The sequence below is a fragment of the Salvelinus fontinalis genome, chromosome 4, assembly GCF_029448725.1.
Source record: "Salvelinus fontinalis isolate EN_2023a chromosome 4, ASM2944872v1, whole genome shotgun sequence".
Taxonomy (NCBI): domain Eukaryota; kingdom Metazoa; phylum Chordata; class Actinopteri; order Salmoniformes; family Salmonidae; genus Salvelinus; species Salvelinus fontinalis.
Window position 1 is genome coordinate 59,649,783 of NC_074668.1, and position 24,079 is coordinate 59,673,861.

Consider the following 24,079-nt stretch of genomic DNA (forward strand, 5'->3'; position numbering starts at 1 on the left):
ATTCACTGGGGGAATAAACTGTGTGCTTCCAAAGAGGGGTGAACGGAAACCCCTATCCTTCCTGATGTGTGTTCGCAGAGCTGATCCCATCCCAGTCGTCACCTTCCGGCGTGTTCTGGCTTATTTGGCAACATCTCGTAGCATTGGGACCAGGGCTGGCTGCGTGTCCCACTGAATGACAGTGTTGAGGTGTCAGGGCGGATGGGTCTGCAGACAGCGAGGGGCCTGAAGGGAGAAAGAGGGACCCATCTGAGGACTGACAGAAATAGAGCCAGTTTTATCTTTAGTTCGCTCATTGATGTGACAGATGTGACAAAGCATGCCCATAGCCATTATATGTGTCACTCTAGCCATGCAGCAGCCGTATCAACTGTAACCCAACATTGTGGTTTCGCCTAGAAAATGTGTCAGTTGAGCTGCTAACAAGTTGCTTTTATGGGCAAGTTACTGGTTTTATTACGATGAAATAGTGAGCTATGAAATAAGAGGATGAATAAGATTGCTAATGATAACAAAACCATCAATGTTTCATAAGCCTCCCGGGTGGCGCAGTGGTCTAGGGCACTGCATCGCAGTGCTAGCTGCGCCACCAGAGTTTCTGGGTTCACGCCCAGGCTCTGTCGCAGCCGGCCGCAACCGGGAGGTCCGTGGGGCGACGCACAATTGGCATAGCGTCGTCCGGGTTAGGGAGGGTTTGGCCGGTAGGGATATCCTTGTCTCTGTATGTAAATGTAATAAAAATGTATGCACTCTACTGTAAGTCGCTCTGGATAAGAGCGTCTGCTAAATGACTAAAATGTAAAATGTAAAATGTATAAAATATTCAGACATGTCAATACTGCTGTTGGCTTTGTCCAACCTACTACTGTTCAGTGTTTCACTGTGTTCCTCATCAGTAATGCAGTATGAAGTCCATCCTCTACCAGTTCCAGGGGCTGTTGACAGGAACAGGGGTCACCCAGCATGGGTTCCTGTCCTCTCACGACAGGATATTCTTTGGTACCAACGCAAAGGTAAAAATGTGTCATCGTGAGCCTGTCCCGTTTTTACAGCTTTCCCGAACAATGACCCAGAGCACAGCCTCGAGTCTTACACTTCTTGTTGTTTTTGTTAAAGAGGGCCCTTAATCATATTGCTATGTTCATAGAGATTAATTAAAAACCCAACAGAAAATGGCGGAGTATTTGCGCCCATTGTCAGTAATGATATGGGTCTGTGGTTAGAGCCACTCTGAGCACTAATTCCATTGAGTTAGGCCATTCCCAACCTTCGTTAGGAACATATACACTAGTTGCAGTTCCCTGTAATTCTTTTACTTCCTGTTCTGCTACTAATTAACTGGTTAGTTGATGCAAATCCAACTCGTGATGTCAGAGGATTGCTTTAGGAAAAGATGCCCCCTGTATTGTATCTAGCGTAGGAGATATTTCCCACTCCATACCCAACCATCATGGGGTGAGATGTAGAGTGAGAAAGCAGAACAGCCAGTGTTGATGAGGAAGTTAAAAACGTGGCAATATCTAGTAGTGTTATTACCAAAGCATGTGTGTGTGTAACCTTCACTTGACTCAGGATCTTTTGGTAGTGAGCCAGTTAATTTCCTGTCTGCGTAGTATGATACAACATGCCAACACTACCAGACAGATAGAGAGCCTAGCGATAGCAGAGTGAGGATAAAATTAGCTCAAATAAACCCGCGGTGACTCTGTGAGTGAGTCTATTTTGGAACTGAATCAATTACCACTTAAAAGTTATTGATTCATTATGGCTTGTCATCGCTCTGGGAATCATGGAGTTACATTTCAAGGAAATGTCTTTCAAATGTTTTGTCAGATTTCTGAGTTTTGAATTTTTTTATTTACTGTCTTGTTCTGTTAGCGCTAATACAATACTGTACCCTGAAGGAAGAATGGAACCCTATTGGATAGAAATAACTGGTTAGAAAACCAGACAGTCCCCAACTCTTCACTCATGTCTCGTCTCGTCTCTTTCTATCTGCCCAGAGCAATATTAGTCAGGGCAGTCCCGTGTCTGATCTTTAAATAGACAGATCATATGGTGGGTGGCCTCACAATGAATCAAATTGTAATGCTCATTACTACAGTTTCTGAACATACAGTTGAAGTCGGAAGTTTACATACACCTTAGCCAAATACATTTAAACTCAGTTTTTCACAATTCCTGACATTTAATCCTAGTAAAAATTCCCTGTCTTAGGTCAGTTAGGATCACCATTTATTTTAAGAATGTGAAATGTTAGAATAATAGAAGAGAGAATGATTTATTTCAGCTTTTATTTCTTTCATTATATTCCCAGTGGGTCAGAAGTTTACATGCATTCAATTAGTATTTGGTAGCATTGCCTTTAAATTGTTTAACTTGTGTCAAACGTTTCGGGTAGACTTCCACAAGCTTCCCACAATAAGTAGGGTGAATTTTGGCCCATTCCTCCTGACAGAGCTGGTGTAACTGAGTAAGGTTTGTAGGCCTCCTTGCTCGCACACGTTTTTTTCTGTTCTGCCCAGAAATGTTCTATAGGATTGAGGTCAGGGCTTTGTGATGGCCACTCCAATACCTTGACTTTGTTGTCCTTAAGTGATTTTGCCACAACTTTGGAAGCATGCTTGGGGTCATTGTCCATTTGAAAGACCCATTTGCGACAAAGCTTTAACTCTTGAGATGTTGCTTCAATATATCCACATCATTTTCCATCCTCATGATGCCATCTATTTTGTGAAGTGCACCAGTCCCTCCTGCAGCAAAGCACCCCCACAACATGATGCTGCCACCCCGTGCTTCATGGTTGGGATGGTGTTCTTCGGCTTGCAAGCCTCCCCCTTTTCCCTCCAAACATACCGATGGTCATTATGGCCAAACAGTTCTATTTTTGTTTCATCAAACCAGAGGACATTTCTCCATATAGTACGATCGTTGTCCCCATGTGCAGTTGCAAACCGTAGTCTTTTTATGGCGGTTTTGGAGCAGTTTCATCCTTCCTCAGTGGCCTTTCAGGTTATGTCAATATAGGAATTGTTTTACTGTGGATACAGAGACTTTTGACCCTGTTTTCTCCAGCATCTTCACAAGGTGCTGTTGTTCTGGGATTGATTTGCACTTTTCGCACCAAAGTACGTTCATCTCTAGGAGACAGAACAGGTCTACTTCCTGAGCGGTATAATGGCTGCGTGGTCCCATGGTGTTTATACTACTATTGTTTGTACAGATGAACGTGGTACTTTCAAGCGTTTGGAAATTGAACCAGACTTGAACAGGACTTGTGGAGGTCTCCAATTTTTTTTGGCTGATTTCTTTTGATTTTCCCATGATGTCAAGCAAAGAGGCACTGAGTTTGGATGTAGGCCTTGAAATACATCCACAGGTACACCTCCAATTGACTCGAATTATGTCAATTAGCCTATCAGAAGCTTCTAAAGCCATGACATAATTTTTTGTAATTTTCCAAGCTGTTTAAAGGCACAGTCAGCTTAGTGTATGTAAACTTCTGACCCACTGGAATTGTGATACAGTGAATTATAAGTGAAAAAATCTGTCTGTAAACAATTGTTGGAAAAATACCTTGTGTCATGCACAAAGTAGGTGTCCTAAACGACTTGCCAAAACTATAGTTTGTTAACAAGAAATTTGTGGAGTGGTTGAAAAACTAGTTTTAATGACTCCAACCTAAGTGTATGTAAACTTCCGACTTCAACTGTACATGATAAACAAGCTTTGTAATTACATGAGACACACAATCAGATGAATCCTTTTAGTAAGCTAAAGAGATTGGTTTTATATAACTAATACAATCAAATTAGGGTTTTCATTGTTAGAGACCTCACAATGTTTATTTATTTACCTCTACAATTGAGACTAACACTTGGGCCTGTGAGAGCTCAGTGCCAAAGTCAGGATAGAAAGGAGACTTGCAAAGGACTCTAAATGGGCATAGTGGGGAGAAATATCATGTTGCCTGTTTAGGAGATCAGAGTGCTTCGTGGAGCAGGAAAGACCCACAGAGTCTGGAGCAGAGGCCTCTATAACACGACTTCATGCCATCTCCCTGGGGCCATCCAGCTCTTAGGGGCCCCTGTATCAGCAGATGACCTCTCCTTACACCGCTTATGGTCCCATTGCTCTTGTGCTTCTGTATGAGACACCTGTTTTTTTTTTGTACAGACCCAGCATCCTCTATCTCAGAGCTCTCCAACCCTGTTCCTGGTAACCTGATTCAGTTTATCAACCAGCTAATTATTTGATTCTGGTGCACTAGATTAGGGTTGGAGTGAAAACCTACAGGACGGTAGCTCTACAGGAACAAGGTTGCAGAAACCTGCTCTAGCTATCCTCTCCATCTTCTATCATAGTCCATACAAATATAAATCCGTAAGGGCTTCATTTTACCACTAGGTGTCATATTTGCCTCATGCTTATCTTTACCTAAGCTTTAGAATATGTCATGTTTTGTCTTTGTAGGCCTACTGAACCAGGAAATAAACAGGGTTGTGGAAAAATTATTTGACACCTTTCTAATTTTCTCTAATTTTGCATATTTTTGATACCGAATGTTATCAGATTTTCAACCAAAACCTAATATTAGATAAAGGATACCTGAGGGAACAAATAACACAATAATTACATACTTGTTTATTTTTATTTCATAAACCAAATTATGCTAAACCCAATGCCCCTGTGTGGAAAAAGGAATTTGCGCCCTTACACTCAATAACTGCTTGTGCCACTGTGAGGACAGGCACTGGAAGACGAGAAGCAAGTACAGGGAGTGAATATTTAATAAATGACAGACAGGAAACAAAACACGGACAGCGTCTGGACAGGGGGAAAGAAACAACATTAATTCTGACACGCGGAAACAAACTGAGGAACAGACAGAAATAGAGGGGGAAATCAACAAAGTGAAGGAGTCCAGGTGAGTGCAATGAAGCGCTGGTGCGCGGAATGATAGTGACAGGTGTGCGTATTGATGGGCAGCCTGGCGCCCTCAAGCGCCAGAGAGGGGGAGCGGGTGCAGGTGTGACAGCCACTTTTAGCTGCAATGACTCCAACCAAACACTTCCTGTGGTCGTTGATCAGTCTCTCACGTCACTGTGGAGGAATTTTGGCCCACTCTTCCATGCAGATCTGCTTTAACTCGGCGACATTTGTGGGTTTTCAAGCATGAACTGCTCGTTTCAGGTCTAACATCTCAATTGGGATTAGGTCTGGACTTTGACTAGGCCACATTAGCCTATGTCACAACAGAAATACGAGGTGAGTCTTGGTGGGTATTAGACTGTAGACACATCCCAGCTTGACTGTCTCTGTGACCATCGTACAGGAAGCAGTACACGTGTCTTTTGAATATCATCATCACATGCTTACTTGACCCACAGATCTCACACACACACAACCGTTGGGGTTGTTGTTTGCTTCCTCACAACGTAAGTAGATCATAATTGCTAATAGAGAAACGTGTCGCTGGTTTCTGAGAATAATTTCAATACCTTACCCACATATGGCCTGAGTGGTATCGTTAGTTGCGCTAATCGTACAGCGAAACATTGTTGTTAATGTGTTATAAAGGCCTGCAGGGGTCTTAGTGAGTTGAGGGGAAACACAGTCCTCTATCTCATCTCAGATAGGAAGTATGGTAGCTACAGTTGTCCCAACACAACACCAAGACTGTACAAAGGACTTACAGCAGGCAGAGCAGTCATAACTTTGAATGCTGGATATTTCTGCGGACTTACTGACTTTGCTGTGTAGTTAACAATAGATACTTCCTCCTATAGAGCATAATGAAGTCGACCATAATAGTTTCTGTCGGGTGCTTCCCCTGCCATGAGGAACATTGGTGTCTTCTTTTCCCCATAGCTTACAATGCTGTTAACACCTGGGAAAGTTTTTGCATATCTATCATGCGACGTATAGTATTGATAACGAAGCTACCTAATGTCATGTTGGAGTGCAACACAACTTCAAGGATAACAACTTCAAGGATAACAAGTAGGATAACATCCGCATATTAACATCTCCTGAAGGACTGTGCTATTGACTAAATAGTTGTTTTAGTTTTTCGCATTTTTATGATGCTGCAGACAGTAATTTAGTGGCGTTGTCTTTGAGTCCAAGAGGATATTTCTGCTATTCCTACTGTGTTGTGAGGCTAGTGTTAAGGAAATGCCCAATCAATTATTACTCTAGTCTAGGTGCTGTCTGGCAGCTCATGCAGTATATATCCTCTTTGTTTTCCCATAGCTGTCTCTCTATGCCCCCTACCCCCCCCCCCCCACACACACACACCTCTCAGTGTGATATGAGTTTAATCCCCTGCAGAGTGCTTGTGGAAATCTGTCTGGTAGTAGGAAATGTTACAAGCCTCTGTTACTCATCAAAGCCCTGGGCCAGGACACTGTCGCAGCTGGTGCCTATAATCACTGTCCCTTGTAGCAGTGGGAGACAGGTTAGATCTTCAATCCAATCAGAGCTCACTCTGAAAGGGCAGGCCTGACATCACCCTTTTCTCTCTCTATCTCTCTCTCTGAGGCTGGAGGTACTGTAGCAAAGAGCTAGAGACCGGGTTTAGGCTAACAGTGGCTGAGGACGGCTCAGTGTATGAGGGGCTAGAGGGGTGATGGTCGGGGAGGGGGCTGGAGTAAAGACACAAGGGAGTCATTAGGTTAGGGGAATTTATGCAGCAGGTTAGGATAATTAAAATAGCAGGTTAGGAGAATTGGGTAAAGGTTAGGAAAGGGTTAGGGATAGCTCAAATTATTTCCTAACCTTCTACAAAAAGTCACTTCTGTCCGTAGCTGTACTCCCATCTAGTCACAACTGTGGAGAGGGGCGTTTGTTAATGTGAGGTAACGGACACTCAGAACCCCCACTCTGTTGCTACAGGTAATGGATCAAGGTAGCACGGTCAGGTCATGACGCCGCCCCGGTTTCAGTCACAGTGCCGGACAACTGTCCCCTGGGTGCATCGCTGGGGGACAAACGGACCCGTCCAAAACGGTTACCTCCACACTCCCTCTCATGACCATGCTGCCCCAAGGGCCTTGGCAGGGGGGATGGCTCTTGTAGTGAACACTTGTCTGTGAGCTTTTACTCATGGAGCCTACATTGAAAAGGCAGAACTAAGCCATGCTTAGAAGTTTAAAATTGATGGACCACATAGAACAGCTTCTACATGTAAATGTGCAAAAGAGCATATAAAAATGTATGACTTGGTATGCACTATGCATGGTTGATTGTTTGATTTGTATTTGCCAGTTAAAAAAAAAAAAAAACATTATACACAGTACAATGGTTCTTTTTATAATTATTGTGATATTTGCCGATAGTATATCGCCGATAGTATACCCCCTCTACCCAGGCCTCGGTGGTATCTACTTGTTTGTGTGGTGAGTCATGCCTACCTACGCCAGCCTCCATCCCACTCAATACAGACCTGGGTCACCAAGTCTGCTCCTCTGTGTTCAAGGCCGCCTGTGCTGCTGTGAGTGACTCACTGCCTCTCTCCACTCCTTCCATTAAAGAAGGTTATGGCCTAAAAACATATATTAGACCCTGGATACGCATTTCGGCAAATTGCAAACTGCAGGTGGAGAGGGGCCTGGTTTCCTGTTTCCATGACAACATATTTAAGTGAGATCACAGCATCGATCAGACACAGTGGGTTTCTGACAGACTCAGGTCTCCAATTACAGAAGAATTGGAAGGTAAGAGCATTTGGAAGAGGATGTTGTTCTGGAACTTTGTAAAGACTGACGATCCTAGAGTTATAGTGCCTTCAGAAATTATTCATACCCCTTGACTTTTCCACATTCTGTTGTGTTACGGCCCGAATTCAGAATGGATTAAATAGATATTTTTTCTTCTTCACCAATCTACACCCCATAATGACAAAGTGAAAGCATGTTTTTAGACATTTTTGCAAATGTATTGGAAAGGAAATCAATAAATAGCTAATTTACATACGTTTTCACACCTTTGAGTCAATACTTTGAAGAAGAACCTTTTGACAGCGATTACAGCTGTGAGTCTTTCTGGGTAAGTCTCTTAATTAAGAGCTTTCCACACCTGGATTGTGTAACATTTGCTCATTATTTTTTTAAACATTCTTCAAGCACTGTTAAATTGGTTGTTGATCATTTCTAGACAACCATGTTCAGGTATTGCCATACATTTTCAAGTCGATTGAAGTCAAAACTGTAACTCAGCCACTCCGGAACATTCACTGCCTTCTTGGTAAGCAACTCCAGTGTAGATTTGGCCTTGTGTTTTAGGTTATTGTCCTGCTGAAAGGTGAAGGCAGACTGAAGCAAGTTTTCCTCTAGGATTTTGCCTAGATTAGCTCCATTCCTATTCTTTTGTATCCTGAAAAACTCCCCAGTTCTTAACGATTACAAGCATACCCAAGACATTTCAATTTTCATTTTTAATTAATTTGTAAAAAACAATAACAATAAATTACAACAGAATTCCACTTTGACGATATGTGTAGGCCAGTGAACAAAAATCTCAATTGAATCCATTTTAAATTCAATCTGTAACACAACAAAAAGTCAAGTGCTGTGAATACTTTCTGAAGGCACTGTATAGAATCTTCTCTAAAAGTTGAATATCTCCGCCTTTCCTAGAAACCTCTTTGTTGAGTAACTCTTTGAAGGAGATTGTGGGCATCACCTTGGGAGTCATAGGATGCGTCATCTCCATAGTAGCCTCTGCTTTGCCCATGTGTAGAGTGACTGCCTTCATCCCTCTGGCCATCTGGGAGGGCCTGTGGGTGAGCTGATTGCTCATGGGACAGTAAGTTCTACGACTCCCTCCTTCCCCAGGACTTGCAGGCCGGCCTTAGCCATGACCATCATCGCCATCATCTTGGGGGTTCTGGGGGTGATGGTCTTCATCATCGGAGCCAAGTGCACCAATTGCATCAGAGGAACCATCGAAGGCCAAGTTGATGATAATCACTGGAATATCCTTCATCCTGGCTGGTATACTCATTATCCGTGTCTCCTGGACAGCTAGCTACACCACCCGGATGAGAAGTGTTCTCGATGAAAACTGGCTCGCTCTACTTCAGCTGGGGGGGGGGGGTAGCGTCCCTGCTCCTGATCGGAGGAGCTATACTGTCCAGCTTGTGCGCCGTAGTGAGATTGGCATCATTCTGGTGGATAGTCTCCCTAGTGTCCTGTGCCGTCTATTTCGTTTTTTCTTCTGGACCCTCCCAGTGGGGTCATATGGGCCCTGATGATGATCACCTCCATCTCAACCGTCCTTTGATCTCTGGGATTGATTGGGGCCATCTTTGGTCCAAGTGCACCAACTGCGTCAAGAGGAACTGGTCCAGGGCCAAGGTGATGTTCATCATTGGGATATTCTTTATCATGGCTGGTATCCTCCAGCTTACCACTGTCTTCGTGGTTGCCCATTACTTGATACCGAATATTCCTAAATACCAGCTGGATTTTTTTGGGGTCTTTTGGCTGAATTCAGTCAGTGCACTGTCTCCATACTCTGCAGGTGCATCTTCAAGAGGAACTACTAACGGCTCTGTCCAGAGACTGTACTTTCTTGTAGTGAAAACCATAGAGATTCTATAATGTAATTCTATGATGAAAACAACCTCTATCCTATCTGTTCATGATCTGAAATGACCAGATAAGTGTGTACTGTAAGCAACATTAGTGTTCAGATTTTTTTTTAAATAATAGCACCTTTCTTGCACCAACACTCGCACTTGTCTTTCTAGCAGTGACTTTGCTCTTAATTCAGGAAAAATGTAATAAGTAGCTATGATATGTGGTCTCACCTTGCTACCTTAAAGGACAATTCTGCCACTTTTCAACCTTGTATTCATTATCTCCAGCACCATACCAGTGTCTACATATGTGAAAACGGCGCGTTTCTATGATCTGTGTGGTTAAAAAGATATGAAGAAAAATCCCAAAAAATGCTTCTCTGTGACATGACGGGTTAGGATTAAATGTTAGTTTAAAAAAAACAACCTGCAACCAGTTTCTAGCCAGAGGGAGGGTATTTTCTTGCTCCCCACGACACCATGTCATCGGGTAGAACTTTTTAAATGTATAGATTTTTTGCTACAAAATGAAGAAATGCGAAGGTTTTCACATGTGTAGACAATGGTATTGTGCTGAAGTAATAAAAATGAGGTTGAAAAGTGGTGGAGTTTCCCTTTAAAGATGAATGCACTAACTTTAAGTCGCTCTGGATAAGTGTTTGCTAAAATGCTGTTTATTTCCCTGTTCTCACTTTAAATGAAAGTCCCCATCCTGAATATTGCACCGCTACCATTTTGCCTTGCTTCCTCACCGAAACCACCACTACAAGAGTACCCCATCACAAAACATCCTTCTTTGACATTTGTGTTTCTTCCTGTGTGAGAACACAAGACACCTTGATATCTCTATTTCATTTTGTTATATCTTATGACTTATATTAGTGACAGTATCGTCCTAGCTTCTCCTTATTTAGCACGGTGTACACCCCACCACAGCATTGCAGGTGTCAGCTTCAACAAGCCTCTCACCTAAGGTTACAGGAAGAGAGCTTGCAATAGGACACGAAACGATCACTTTTGACTTCCAGTAAATGAACTCAATACAGCATAGTAATGTGTTACTCTATTCGCCCACAGTGCAGCCGAGCCGTGTTTGATATGGAGAAGGTGTCTCAGTTCAGCTGTCTGTGGCCTTGTGCTCTTAACAGTGTCAGGGCTGCCAGGGCTGCAGTCTGAGTGTGCGTGTGGTCAGCCCACACAGTGCATCACGCGGTCTTACTCATCAGCCATAACAGCTCTGGTCGCACAGAGCAGGCGTATGAGTGCTGAGTGTCAGTTTACCTGCACTGAGACATGAGTTGGTTAGTAATATTTGTGGTTAGTCATCCCTGCATAGCACAGATGTGCAATATCGGTAATTTGACACTAATGGCTCAACTTCAGAACGTAGCGTCCTCCTAAGCCAATACACAGCCACACAAACAGTGAAATTCCATATCCCCCTTATCTCTCCTTCTTTGTCCTTGCCTATGGGTAGATCTCTCTCTTTTCCCCCCTCAGCTCTAGTGGTGTGGCCATAGAAGCAGAACTGTGGACAATGCCTCTGTAAGGGGTGCCAGCCCATGCCCTCTGCCGAACCAGAGGGGAGTCAGGGGAGGCAGTGCAGGAGAGCAACGTGGAGGCCAGGATGGCAGGAGTGTGTGTGTGTGTGTGAGATCTTGCTCTCTGTGGCCGATGTGAGCAAAACGTTTAAACAGGTTAGTGATCGGACGAAATAACAGGACACGTTCTCAAAGCATGCGCAGACCGGCTGGCAAGTGTCTAAACAGCTACCCAAACCGTAGACTGTTCACTCTGCTACCATCCGGATAATGGTACCGGAGCATCGGCTCTCAGACTAAGAGACTCCTTGACAGCTTCTGCCCCCAAACCATAAGACTGCTATATAGCCAGACTAATTAGTCATTTAATGCTACCCTAACTATCTTACACCGAACCTACGCACATTTTACTAGACACTATACAGTGGGGCAAAAAAGTATTTAGTCAGCCACCAATTGTGCAAGTTCTACAACTTAAAAAGAAGAGTCCTGTAATTTTCATCATAGGTACACTTCAACAATGACAGACAAAATTAGAAAAAAATCCAGAAAATCACATTGTAGGATTTTTTATGAATTTATTTGCAAATTATGGTGGAAAATAAGTATTTGGTCACCTACAAACAAGCAAGATTTCTGGCTCTCACAGACCTGTAACTTCTTCTTTAAGAGGCTCCTCTGTCCTCCACTCGTTACCTGTATTAATGGCACCCGTTTGAACTTGTTATCAGTATAAAAGACACCTGTCCACAACCTCAAACAGTCACACTCCAAACTCCACTATGGCCAAGACCAAAGAGCTGTCAAAGGACACCAGAAACAAAATTGTAGACCTGCACCAGGCTGGGAAGACTGAATCTGCAATAGGTAAGCAGCTTGGTTTGAAGAAATCAACTGTGGGAGCAATTATTAGGAAATGGAAAACATACAAGACCACTGATAATCTCCCTCGATCTGGGGCTCCACGCAAGATCTCACCCCGTGGGGTCAAAATGATCACAAGAACGGTGAGCAAAAATCCCAGAACCACACGGGGGGACCTAGTGAATGACCTGCAGAGAGCTGGGACTAAAGTAACAAAGCCTACCATCAATAACACACTACGCCGCCAGGGACTCAAATCCTGCAGTGCCAGACGTGTCCCCCTGCTTAAGCCAGGGGGACACTCGTCCTCGCAGTGGCAGCCAGGACAGGATCGGTAAATCTAAACATCACACCTGCGGGACAGGTACAGGATGACAACAACTGCCCGAGTTACACCAGGAACGCACAATCCCTCCATCAGTGCTCAGACTGTCCGCAATAGGCTGAGAGAGGCTGGACTGAGGGCTTGTAGGCCTGTTGTAAGGCAGGTCCTCACCAGACATCACCGGCAACAACGTCGCCTATGGGCACAAACCCACCATCGCTGAACCAGACAGGACTGACAAAAAGTGCTCTTCACTGACGAGTCACGGTTTTGTCTCACCAGGGGTGATGGTCGGATTCGCGCTTATCGTCGAAGGAATGAGTGTTACACCGAGGCCTGTACTCTGGAGCGGGATCGGTTTGGAGGTGGAGGGTGCGTCATGGTCTGGGGCGGTGTGTCACAGCATCATCGGACTGAGCTTGTCGTCATTGCAGGCAATCTCAACGCTGTGCGTTACAGGGAAGACATCCTCCCTCGTGGTACCCTACCTGCAGGCTCATCCTGACATGACCCTCCAGCATGACAATGCCACCAGCCATACTGCTCATTCTGTGTGTGATTTCCTGCAAGACAGGAATGTCAATGTTCTGCCATGGCCAGCGACGAGCCCGGATCTCAATCCCATTGAGCACGTCTGGGACCTGTTGGATCGGTGGGTGAGAGCTAGGGTCATTCCACCCAGAAATGTCTGGAAACTTGCATTTGCCTTGGTGGAAGAGTGTGGTAACATCTCACAGCAAGAACTGCCAAATCTGGTGCAGTCCATGAGGAGGAGATGCACTGCAGTACTTATGCAGCTGGTGGCCACACCAGATACAGACTGTTACTTTTGATTTTGACCCCACCCTTTTTCAGGGACACATTATTCAATTTCTGTTAGTCACATGTCTGTGGAACTTGTTCAGTTTATGTCTGTTGTTGAATCTTGTTATGTTCATACAAATATTTACACATGTTAAGTTTGCTGAAAATAAACGCAGTTGACAGTGAGAGGACATTTCTTTTTTTTGCTGAATTTATATACACACTCACTCTCCCACACTACATTAACACTCCCACACAAAACCACATACACTACATACGCACACACACACGCGTAACACACACAACACATATATACCGACACAACACATACACACACACACACATTATACACACGCACACCCACACTTTTACACTCTTCATTTTTATCTATCCTGATGCCTAGTCACTTTACCCTACCTTCATGTATATACACAGTATCTACCTCAAATACCTCGTACCTCTGCACATTGATCTGGTACTGGTACTCCCTGTATATAGCTACATTCTTGTTCATTTTGTTTTAGTCCTCCTGTGTTACTATTTTCAACTCTGCACTTCACGGTAAAGTGTACACCAGTTGTATTCGGCGCATGTGACAAAGTGTGATTTGATGTGTGTGTGTCAGATACGACCTTGCCTGTGGGCCAGTTAAGGGGAAACGGGACACTCCAATGTGGAGAGAAGGACATCTGTAGCATTAAAGTCACGTGGCACGCAACGCTTTTTTTTAGAGTCGTTTCTATTTATTTTAATACATGTGCAACACTGGGACATTAATATCACTGAACATACTTGCCATAGCTAGACCTCAAAAACATGTTGGTTTGATTTTGCAATGTTGGTCAGTGATTTGGTTCTGATGGGCATAGCATTGTTGTCTTGACTATTATCTCTGACATCACTGTGGATTTGAGCAAGTGCAATAGAGAGATTAAATCCATTTGAATTTAATCCCTTTTTGACAGCGTCTCTTTGATTTTAAACAAAACTTTCCATGTTTGCCCATGGAAAAAAGTGGAAAGAAAGTGACTTTTTGGACCTGAATGCCAAAACATTCAGGAGATAAAGGTTCTCAAATTTCAACCATTTTGCACTCACTCTACCATGAGACGTCCATGTCTTCATCACTGGAAAAGATCAACGGTTGAGTTCAATATCATTAAAACAGTTACAAACAGTGTTGCCAAACTATTTAATTATTTATTGATTTTTTTAATACATATGGTAAGATTTAAACATCAGTTTAAAATATCTTAATGCGTAAACTCCTATTTTTCTTTGTATATGTTGTAACTTATACTATTTCACATCATCTGATGTTTTTGTGTTGTACCCTCCGTTGGTTGAGATATTTCATGCTCTTGAATACGGTGTGGGTGCATTTCAATCATAGGTCAATTCTTTGAATTCTATCGATTCAGACAACAGCAATTTAGCTGGTTACACCATTGAAGTTTTAATTGAATTGAAATTGTAACTTCTAATTGCTAACACAAAGATGACCGCCGGTCCACCCACTGTTGAATGTCAACTTAAATGGTCATGTCTATTCTAGTATATACACTGCTCAAAAAAATAAAGGGAACACTTAAACAACACAATGTAACTCCAAGTCAATCACACTTCTGTGAAATCAAACTGTCCACTTAGGAAGCAACACTGATTGACAATAAATTTCACATGCTGTTGTGCAAATGGAATAGACAAAAGGTGGAAATTATAGGCAATTAGCAAGACACCCCCCAAAAAATTGTGATTCTACAGGTGGTGACCACAGACCACTTCTCAGTTCCTATGCTTCCTGGCTGATGTTTTGGTCACTTTTGAATGCTGGCGGTGCTCTCACTCTAGTGGTAGCATGAGACGGAGTCTACAACCCACACAAGTGGCTCAGGTAGTGCAGTTCATCCAGGATGGCACATCAATGCGAGCTGTGGCAAAAAGGTTTGCTGTGTCTGTCAGCGTAGTGTCCAGAGCATGGAGGCGCTACCAGGAGACAGGCCAGTACATCAGGAGACGTGGAGGAGGCCGTAGGAGGGCAACAACCCAGCAGCAGGACCGCTTCCTCCGCCTTTGTTGAAGGAGGTGCACTGCCAGCGCCCTGCAAAATGACCTCCAGCAGGCCACAAATGTGCATGTGTCAGCATATGGTCTCACAAGGGGTCTGAGGATCTCATCTCGGTACCTATTGGCAGTCAGGCTACCTCTGGCGAGCACATGGAGGGCTGTGCGGCCCCAAAAAGAAATGCCACCCCACACCATGACTGACCCATCGCCAAACCGGTCATGCTGGAGGATGTTGCAGGCAGCAGAACGTTCTCCACGGCGTCTCCAGACTCTGTCCCGTCTGTCACGTGCTCATGTGCTCAGTGTGAACCTACTTTCATCTGTGAAGAGCACAGGGCGCCAGTGGCGAATTTGCCAATCTTGGTGTTCTCTGGCAAATGCCAAACGTCCTGCACGGTGTTGGGCTGTAAGCACAACCCCCACCTGTGGACGTCGGGCCCTCATACCACCCTCATGGAGTCTGTTTCTGACCGTTTGAGCAGACACATGCACATTTGTGGCCTGCTGGAGGTCATTTTGCAGGGCGCTGGCAGTGCACCTCCTTGCACAAAGGCGGAGGTAGCGGTCCTGCTGCTAGGTTGTTGCCCTCCTACGGCCTCCTCCACGTCTCCTGATGTACTGGCCTGTCTCCTGGTAGCTCCTCCATGCTCTGGACACTACGCTGACAGACACAGCAAACCTTTTGCCACAGCTCGCATTGATGTGCCATCCTGGATGAACTGCACTACCTGAGCCACTTGTGTGGGTTGTAGACTCCGTCTCATGCTACCACTAGAGTGAGAGCACCGCCAGCATTCAAAGTGACCAAAACATCAGCCAGGAAGCATAGGAACTGAGAAGTGGTCTGTGGTCACCACCTGCAGAATCACTACTTTTTTGGGGGTGTCTTGCCAATTGCCTATAATTTCTACCTTTAGTCTATTCCATTTGCACAACAGCATGTGAAATTTATTGTCAATCAGTGTTGCTTCCTAAGTGGACAGTTTGATTCCACAGAAGTGTGATTGACTTGGAGTTACATTGTGCTGTTTAAGTGTTCCCTTTATTTTTTTGAGCAGTGTATATTTCTATGATTTCAATAGGTTTCCTATGGAGGATTGACAGTATATGTTAAAACATCTCTTGGTGGTACCATTTGTATAGGGGAAAGGATTTTATGGAAAGGTTATGGACCAGGCAAGGCTTCTGATCTGATCCTGGACCAGTGACCACAGGTCCAGTATGGTGGTACCATTTGAAAGTTGAAATTTTTATTGCATTTTAGTACATTTATCAGCCAAAACATGACACCCACCCTGTATTCAAGAGCATGTGGTGTCTCAACCAATGGCGGGCACATCACAAAAACCTAAGACGATGTAAACAAGGTCTAAGCTACAACATACAGTACCAGGCAAAAGTTTGGACACACCTACTCATTCCAGGGTTTTTCTTTTATTATGACTATTTTCTACATTGTAGAATAATAGTGAAGAAATCAAAACTATGAAATAACACACATGGAATCATGGAGTAACCAAAGAAGTGTTAAACAAATCAAAATATATTTGAGATTCTTCAAAGTAGCCACCCTTTGCCTTGATAACAGTACAAATAAAGAAAAACCCTTGAATGAGTAGGTGTCCAAACGTTTGGCTGGTACGGTATGTGAATATGAAAAAAATCTGAATTAATGATTTCTTTTTTTTCTTCCAGAAATTATAAAATATTGACAACCCTGTTTTGTAAGCTTTTAAATGAAATCAATATCAACCGTTTCTCTTTTCCAGTGATGAAGACATGCTTGTCTCATGGTATGGTGGGGTATGCAAAATAGGTCAGTTTTGAGCACCTTTCTCTCTTGAGCACTTCTACAATTGGCAGCTACTGTATATATGGAAGGTTTCGTTCAGATCAAATGGAGAGAGAATTTAAATGGATTTACCCTAGAGAGTGACCGACAGAGAGGCAGAAGGGTTAATAACCTTGATGCAACCAGCTAATACAGTTTGTTAAAGAGCCGCTGAACACGCCAGTTGGCACGTGTGTTTTTCTGTTGCTCATTTGATTTCAGTCTTGGAGGTGTGTTTCCTGACCTATTCCGCGTTTGGTAAATGATGTTTGTCCCACATGAGACACTGTAGACGCTCTAGCCTATTTCACTTCTTCAAAATCCCCAGAAGGAATCTAAGATAGCTCAAGAAATCTGTATTTACGTTTTCCCGAGGATGTTTAAGTTGCGCAATTTTACATCAAACTAAGGTGTTTGGTGCAGTATTTCTTAAGATTTTATTTTTGTGATGTCTTGTCTTTATGTAAACAAAGTCATAATTGCTGGGCAGGTTTGTCTCACTGTCATAGTTATTGGATAGAGAGCAATCACCGCGGCTATTCACCCCATGTTATTGGGCAAATGGACATTATCAAATCAAAACCCAACCTTCATTTACCCGTTGTGACACACAGATGTTCCAAACTCAGTTTTAGACGAGACTGACTTTATGACCGAAATGATCCTATTTACACTTTGTAATACATTGACGCTAGAATAACTGTTTCTAACTCATATCGATACCACACAAGCTGTTTTCAAAGGTGTCCGTTGCTTTTTAAAGGCAGTCGCTCTTTAAAGCTAAATGAAATCCTGCGGTTGTGTGTTAGTGTGTGTGTGTCTGCATTCAGTTTACGTATGTATGAGAGAGCATGAACACTCAAGTAAACGGCTCATCAAGGAAGTGTGCTCTATTACCAGAGTTATTTTAGTGTAACCGTTCACCCCCGCCCGACACTCCCCCTCCAAGTCTGCCTGGCTGTGACACACATTCTCCCTCCACATGAACCGCTCTGTTGTCGCTCACTCTCTCTCTTTCTCTTTCCCTCTCGCTCCGTCACACATGGACTAAAAAAGTTAGACAAACTGGGGAAAGGCGTGGATGGTTCTTTACCTGCTTCCATCAGGTTGTATTTTGAATCATGACTATTTCATTGACTTGTGTATGCTGTGGTCTTGCCAAATATGATGTTGTTATTGCTTATACTATTTCGGATGCAGTGCTGTATCTTTTTGCCCCCTGAGGGCTTCAGTTGGTTGTGTATTCTGTGGATATAGTGGAGCGGCTAATCTGCCGTTTGATTTTCCACACGATGCTGTACGCTGCCAGAGAAGTGTTTTTGTTGATGGAACAGTGGCATTGCGGTGGCAAAGAGAGTGTTTGAACTAATGATACAGCTATCTGATGGTGCTCTTTTGAAGGGTGTCACTCACTCTATCCGTCACTCTTGAATGTTTTGGGAGGTTTTCTACGACACACGGTGATTCATGTGTATTTCCTGAGAACAGCATAGGAAATACGGCCAGAGTAGGAACGACTGTTCCGTTGTGCCTCTTTCTTTGTGAGTCGTAGTTGAGAAGATGTGTACAGACCTGTTGTATATTTGAAAAAGGCCATACTAAAATGTCTTAGTTTTACTCTTAACGAAATGACACTGTACTCAGAGGAAAAATGCATTCGGCTGCCATATAAGTGGTTATCTAGTGTTTTCGACTCATGTGGTTTGTTTTAAACTGTACACCCTGTCAAGACAGAGGGGTTTTGTGCATTACACAAACCATATTTGTTTTCCATGAAGTGAGTTCCAAAAAATTGACTAGCCGTAAAATTGGTTGCCAACCATTCGCAGTCAAAGAAAACAAACTATATTTGATTTATTTTACCTTTTATTTAACCAGGTAGGCAAGTTGAGAACAAGTCCTCATTTACAATTGCGACCTGGTTGTACCTGGTTGTGCTGTGCTGAAGTAGATCTTGCTTTCTATGGAGATGGACAGTATTAGGCGAGAGATCTGTTGTACCTTTTCCCAGGAGCCCCTAGCAGTTTGGTTGTGTAGGGTTCGATGACAGACAAACAGACAGACAGAGACAACCTTGGACTTGTAGTGACATTGTTTTTTCCCACGCTGGCTGATCAACAGACCAGGGGGCCCAATGGGCCTCTGTCAGGCAACAGTTGTACCTCATGATACTCATTTTAGGGTTACGCCATAAGGTATGTGAGTAAGAGTGTAATGTAGGCTACCCTAGCACAGCTGTAGAGTAGTGTACACATTGGGGAAATGTCTTGAAGAAAGAGTATTGTAAAAGAGAAATAACTTGCTGATAGGTTACAATCGAATTACAACATTATGGTAATCATGTGGAAAATGTAAATGACTTGGTGTTCTCTTGACTAATTGTGCATTTGTATGGGCATGGAGCAAGGTGGGAAAGACCAGTGTTTAAGATCTGCAGCCCACAGTAGTCAGTGTAATGAACATAGCCATATGTCATCAAGCATGCAGATACATAGGAAAACATCAATATACAGTACCAGTCAAAAGTTTGGACACACCTACAGTACTCATTCCAGGGTTTTTCTTTATTTTTACTATTTTCCAAATTGTAGAATAATAGTGAAGACATCAAAACCATGAAATAGCACATATGGAATCATGTAGTAACCAAAAACGTGTTAAACAAATCAACATATATTTTACATTTGAGATTCTTCAAAGTAGCCATCCTTTACCTTGATGACATCTTTGCACACTCTTGGTATTCTCTCAACCAGCTTTATGAGGTGGTCACCTGGAATGCGTTTCAATTAACAGGTGTGCCTTTTTATAAAGTGAATTTGTGGAATTGTTTTCTTTAATGCGTTTGAGCCAATCTGTTGTGTTGTGACAAGGTAGGGGTGGTATACAGAAGATAGCCCTATTTGGTAAAAGACCAAGTCCATATTATGGCAGAACAGCTCAAATAAACAAAGAGAAACAGTCCATCATTACTTTAAGACATGAAGGTCAATCAATCCAGAAAACTTTTAAAGTTTCTTCAAGTGCAGTTGCAAAAGCCATCAAGCGCTATGATGAAGCTGGCTCTCATGAGGACCGCCACAGGAAAGGAAGACCCAGAGTTACCTCTGCTGCAGAGCACAAGTTCATTAGAGTTACCAGCCTCAGATTGCAGCCCAAATAAATGCTTCACAGAGTTCAAGTAACAGACACATCTCAACATCAACTGTTCAGAGGAGACTGGTTGAATCAGACCTTCATGGTTGAATTGCTGCAAAGAAACCACTACTAAAGGACACCAATAAGAGGAAGAGACTTGCTTGGGCCAAGAAACACGAGCAATGGACATTAGACCGTTGGGAATCTGTCCATTGTTCTGATGAATCCAAATTTGAGATTTTTGATTCCAACGGCCCTGTCTTTGTGAGACGCAGAGTAGTTGAACGGATGATCTCCGCATGTGTGGTTCCCACCGTGAAGCATGGAGGAGGAGGTGTGATGGTGTGGGGTATGCTTTGCAGGTGACACTATCAGTGATGTATTTAGAATTCAAGGCACACTTAACCAGCATGGCTACCACAGCATTCTGCAATGATACGTCATCCCATCTGGTTTGCGCTTATCAATATCATTTGTTTTTGAACAGGACAATGACCCAAAACACACCTCCAGCCTGTGTAAGAGCTATTTGACCAAGAAGGAGAGTGATGGAGTGCTGCATCAAATAACCTGGCCTCCACAATCACCCAATCCCAACCCAATTGAGATGGTTTGGGATGAGTTGGACCGCAGTGAAGGAAAAGCAGCCAACAAGTGCTCAGCACATGTGGAAACTCCTTCAAGACTGTTGGAAAAGCATTTCTCATGAAGCTGGTTGAAAGAATTCAAAGAGTGTGCAAAGCTGTCATCAAGGTGGCTACTTTGAAGAATCTAAAATTTCAAAAGGCACTCGCACATCTGAGCAATCTTCTTTGCAGGTGCATTGCAACAGTTGAACAAGATGAAGGAAAAAGGAAACCGCACACTGCTCTTGATAGTATCACTGATATTTAATAAGCTTACGTACTTTGAAGAATCTAAAATATAACATGTATTTTGATTTGTTTAACACTTTTTGGTTACGACATGATTCCATATGTTAGTCATAGTTTGGATGTCTTCACTATTATTCTACAATGTATAAAATATATATGTTTTTTTTAATGTAAAACCCTTGAATGAGTAGGTGTGTCAACTTTTGACTGGTACTGTATATAAACACAAATCAGGACATGTACATAGTGAATGCATGCACATTGTAAATATGAAAATAGAATACACTATTTCAGAACGTGACCTACCGCTTGCATAACAATATCAGGCTGGGAAGAATTGATGTTTGTAATCTCCCCCCATCTGCAAGCATGACCAACGGCATAACACCTTATTGATGTGTAAATTCAACCAACCAATAGGAATGTCTTAACGTCAGATAAATACACTGAGTGTACATACCATTAGGAACACCTTCCTAATTGCACCCCTTTTTTACCCTCAGAACAGCCTCAATTCGTCAGGGCACGGACTACAAGGTGCCGAAAGCGTTCCACAGGGATGCTGGCCCATGTCGACTCCAAGCTTCCCACAGTTGTGTCAAGTTGGCTGGATGTCCTTTGGGTGGTGGGGTCATTCTTGATACACACAGGAAACTGTTGAGCGAGGAAAAACACAGCAGCATTGCAGTTCTTGACACACTGTCGTGGCAGAATCAGATTTAGCTAAGTAACATAGATGGATAAGTTGTTATTTTCATCATATGCTTGTGAGATACTTGTCATTAGAATGGTGCCCTTTGGAATATAGGGTTGGCAGTGCATTTTCCCCTTCTGTGATAGGACTTAGTCACTTGTGGCCAGAGAGGGGAGAGGTCAGGCTTGTCTTCATAAGTCAATGTATCTGTTAAACCATGTGGTGCTATGCAGAATATCAGAAGGGGAGGAGGACAGAATGGAACATTGTTTTCTTATGGGAATGTGTCTGTAACTATTCCTAAACCATGTGACGGGATGGCGTTATTAATGGGGAACCAGTTAGTTATCTCATACAATGTCTGTACGCCAGTCACTCCCTACTTTTCTCATAGGGGGAAGGAGTTTGGCCGTGTTTGGAACCATTGTATTTCCCCTCTGAGGTTGCCCTTATCTTGACCTAGTATTTGACCTAGGAGGCTCACTGTTTGATTTTGAGTTTGTCCAGGTTTGGGAGTATCTAGAAATGACAATTGATATATGCCATTGGATGAGGTAATGTTTTGGTAGACAGTGAAGTATCAAGCATAAGATTGAAACCTTGTCTTGGCAGATCAAACTGAACGATGATTTAAAGCTGATGCTGTCTAGCGATGGGATACTCCTCTTTCGGGTAAAGGATTCTTTGTAAGTTGATAGGGGTGTATCTTGGCTATAAATGAAACTAAGAATTGTTTTGTAAGGACTCTCAGAGAATACATTTATAGACACTGAATTGATCTGAGAGTCAAAAAAGGGCTTTGGTGAAGCTTGTATATATATTAAAGATGGAATATATAATTTAACTCTCTCTCTCTCTCTATTGAGTAATACAGGAAATTACCACGACAACACTCAAACCGGTGCGCCTGGCACCTACTACCAAACCCCGTTCAAAGGCACTGAAATATTTAGTCTTGCCCATTCACCCTCTGAATGGCACACGTACACAATCCATGTCTCAATTGTCTCGAGGCTTAAAAACCCGACTCTAACTTGTCTCCTCCGCTTCATCTACACTGATTTGAAGTCAATTTAACAAGTGACATCAATAAGGGATCATAGCTTTCACCCGGTCAGTCTATGTTATGGAAAGAGCAGGTGTTCCTAGTGTTTTGTACACCCGGTGTATAGGCATACTGACTGACTACTAAACTAGAGAGAGAGAGGGACAACAACATCCATCACCATCACTGATCCTGCTGTTGTAGTGCAAACTCCTGCCTTGAGCCATTGATCAGGGTGACCTGTGTTGTCCTGTGCTGAGTGACACCACAGTATAGGGGAACGGATTATGGACCAGGCCAGGCTTCTGATCTGATCCTGGACCAAAGGGTCTCTGGTCCAGTCTGTCTGCCCATTCTGTACAGTCTGTGAGAAACCTCAGTTGCCCTCTACTACAGATGAGCAATTGAATTTTCCCTCCATAAATGACAGTAGCCCGGTGCTATTCGCCGTGCTAGGTATGCTGACATGGCTGTGGAAATGGTGTGCTCTCTGAGCTCCCATCAGGCTGTGCCAACTAGCCAGGCTGTTCCAGTGCAGTCCCTGTAGTGTTGTACTGAAGCTCAATGAATGGATGTTTATGTTAAATGGAGGGAGAGAGGAGACAGACCTATATAGGGATGGAGAGAGGTGACATGCAGTGCACAGAGCTCTATGTTTGTGAAATCAGCCCACGATGCATCATTTTTGCGATCTGTGAATTATTCCACTCCATATCTGTTAACAGACCTTCAGGCAACATTTCAGTTCACTGCACATCCATTATATAAGGGTAGCTTAGTTATTTGACACTGTCCTAGAGGACGACCTCGCCTGGGAGAGTTAACGCAGTCTAGATTAGGAATTTTCCCCACAGGCTTTCTAGGACACGTCCAAGTCTCCCTTTTCCCGGGGGGGGGGGGATTCATCATCAAGACAAGTGCCTTCAGAGGATCTAAGGGAGATGTATCCACAGACGTGCCAAGATGGTGACATTTTACTTTTGATTACAGTGGAAGGAGAAGTATAAATTGATGGTCGTGCTGTGAGCTCCATTATCCTCATATAACATTGGAGTGTTTACCAAACCGAGAGCAGCAGGGTTAAGGCTTCGTTCCTGACAGCCGCTGTTATCGCGCACTATGCGACTCTGGAGGACAAGAGCTCCATGGCTATTTATTCCTTCTGACCTGTTGTATGTTTTACATGTAAATATTTAATTGAATAGGCTAGTTGTGGTGATATTTTCCAGTGGTGGTATTTGCTGGCTGTAACCCCACCTCACTTTTCTCTTCCCGTGGAGGATCCAACCGAATAACACCTCAACTGTGTTTT

The 24,079-nt window shown here is 43.3% G+C and overlaps 1 protein-coding gene across 6 annotated transcripts in view; it reads left to right on the forward strand.

Moving 5' to 3' along the window:
- LOC129854095 (diacylglycerol kinase zeta-like) overlaps nucleotides 1-24,079 on the forward strand; it is a 128,970-nt gene that overhangs the window by 39,364 nt on the left and 65,527 nt on the right. The window contains exon 1 of one of the 6 annotated variants that reach the window (XM_055920747.1): nucleotides 17,990-18,121. The exons of 2 other annotated variants lie outside the window; for them this stretch is intronic. The gene's annotated coding sequence lies outside the window, so the exon portion shown is untranslated. Of the gene's footprint in view, nucleotides 1-17,989; nucleotides 18,122-24,079 lie in introns of those variants that run through there. 3 more of the 6 variants (XM_055920741.1, XM_055920742.1, XM_055920743.1) reach the window with 3 other exon arrangements.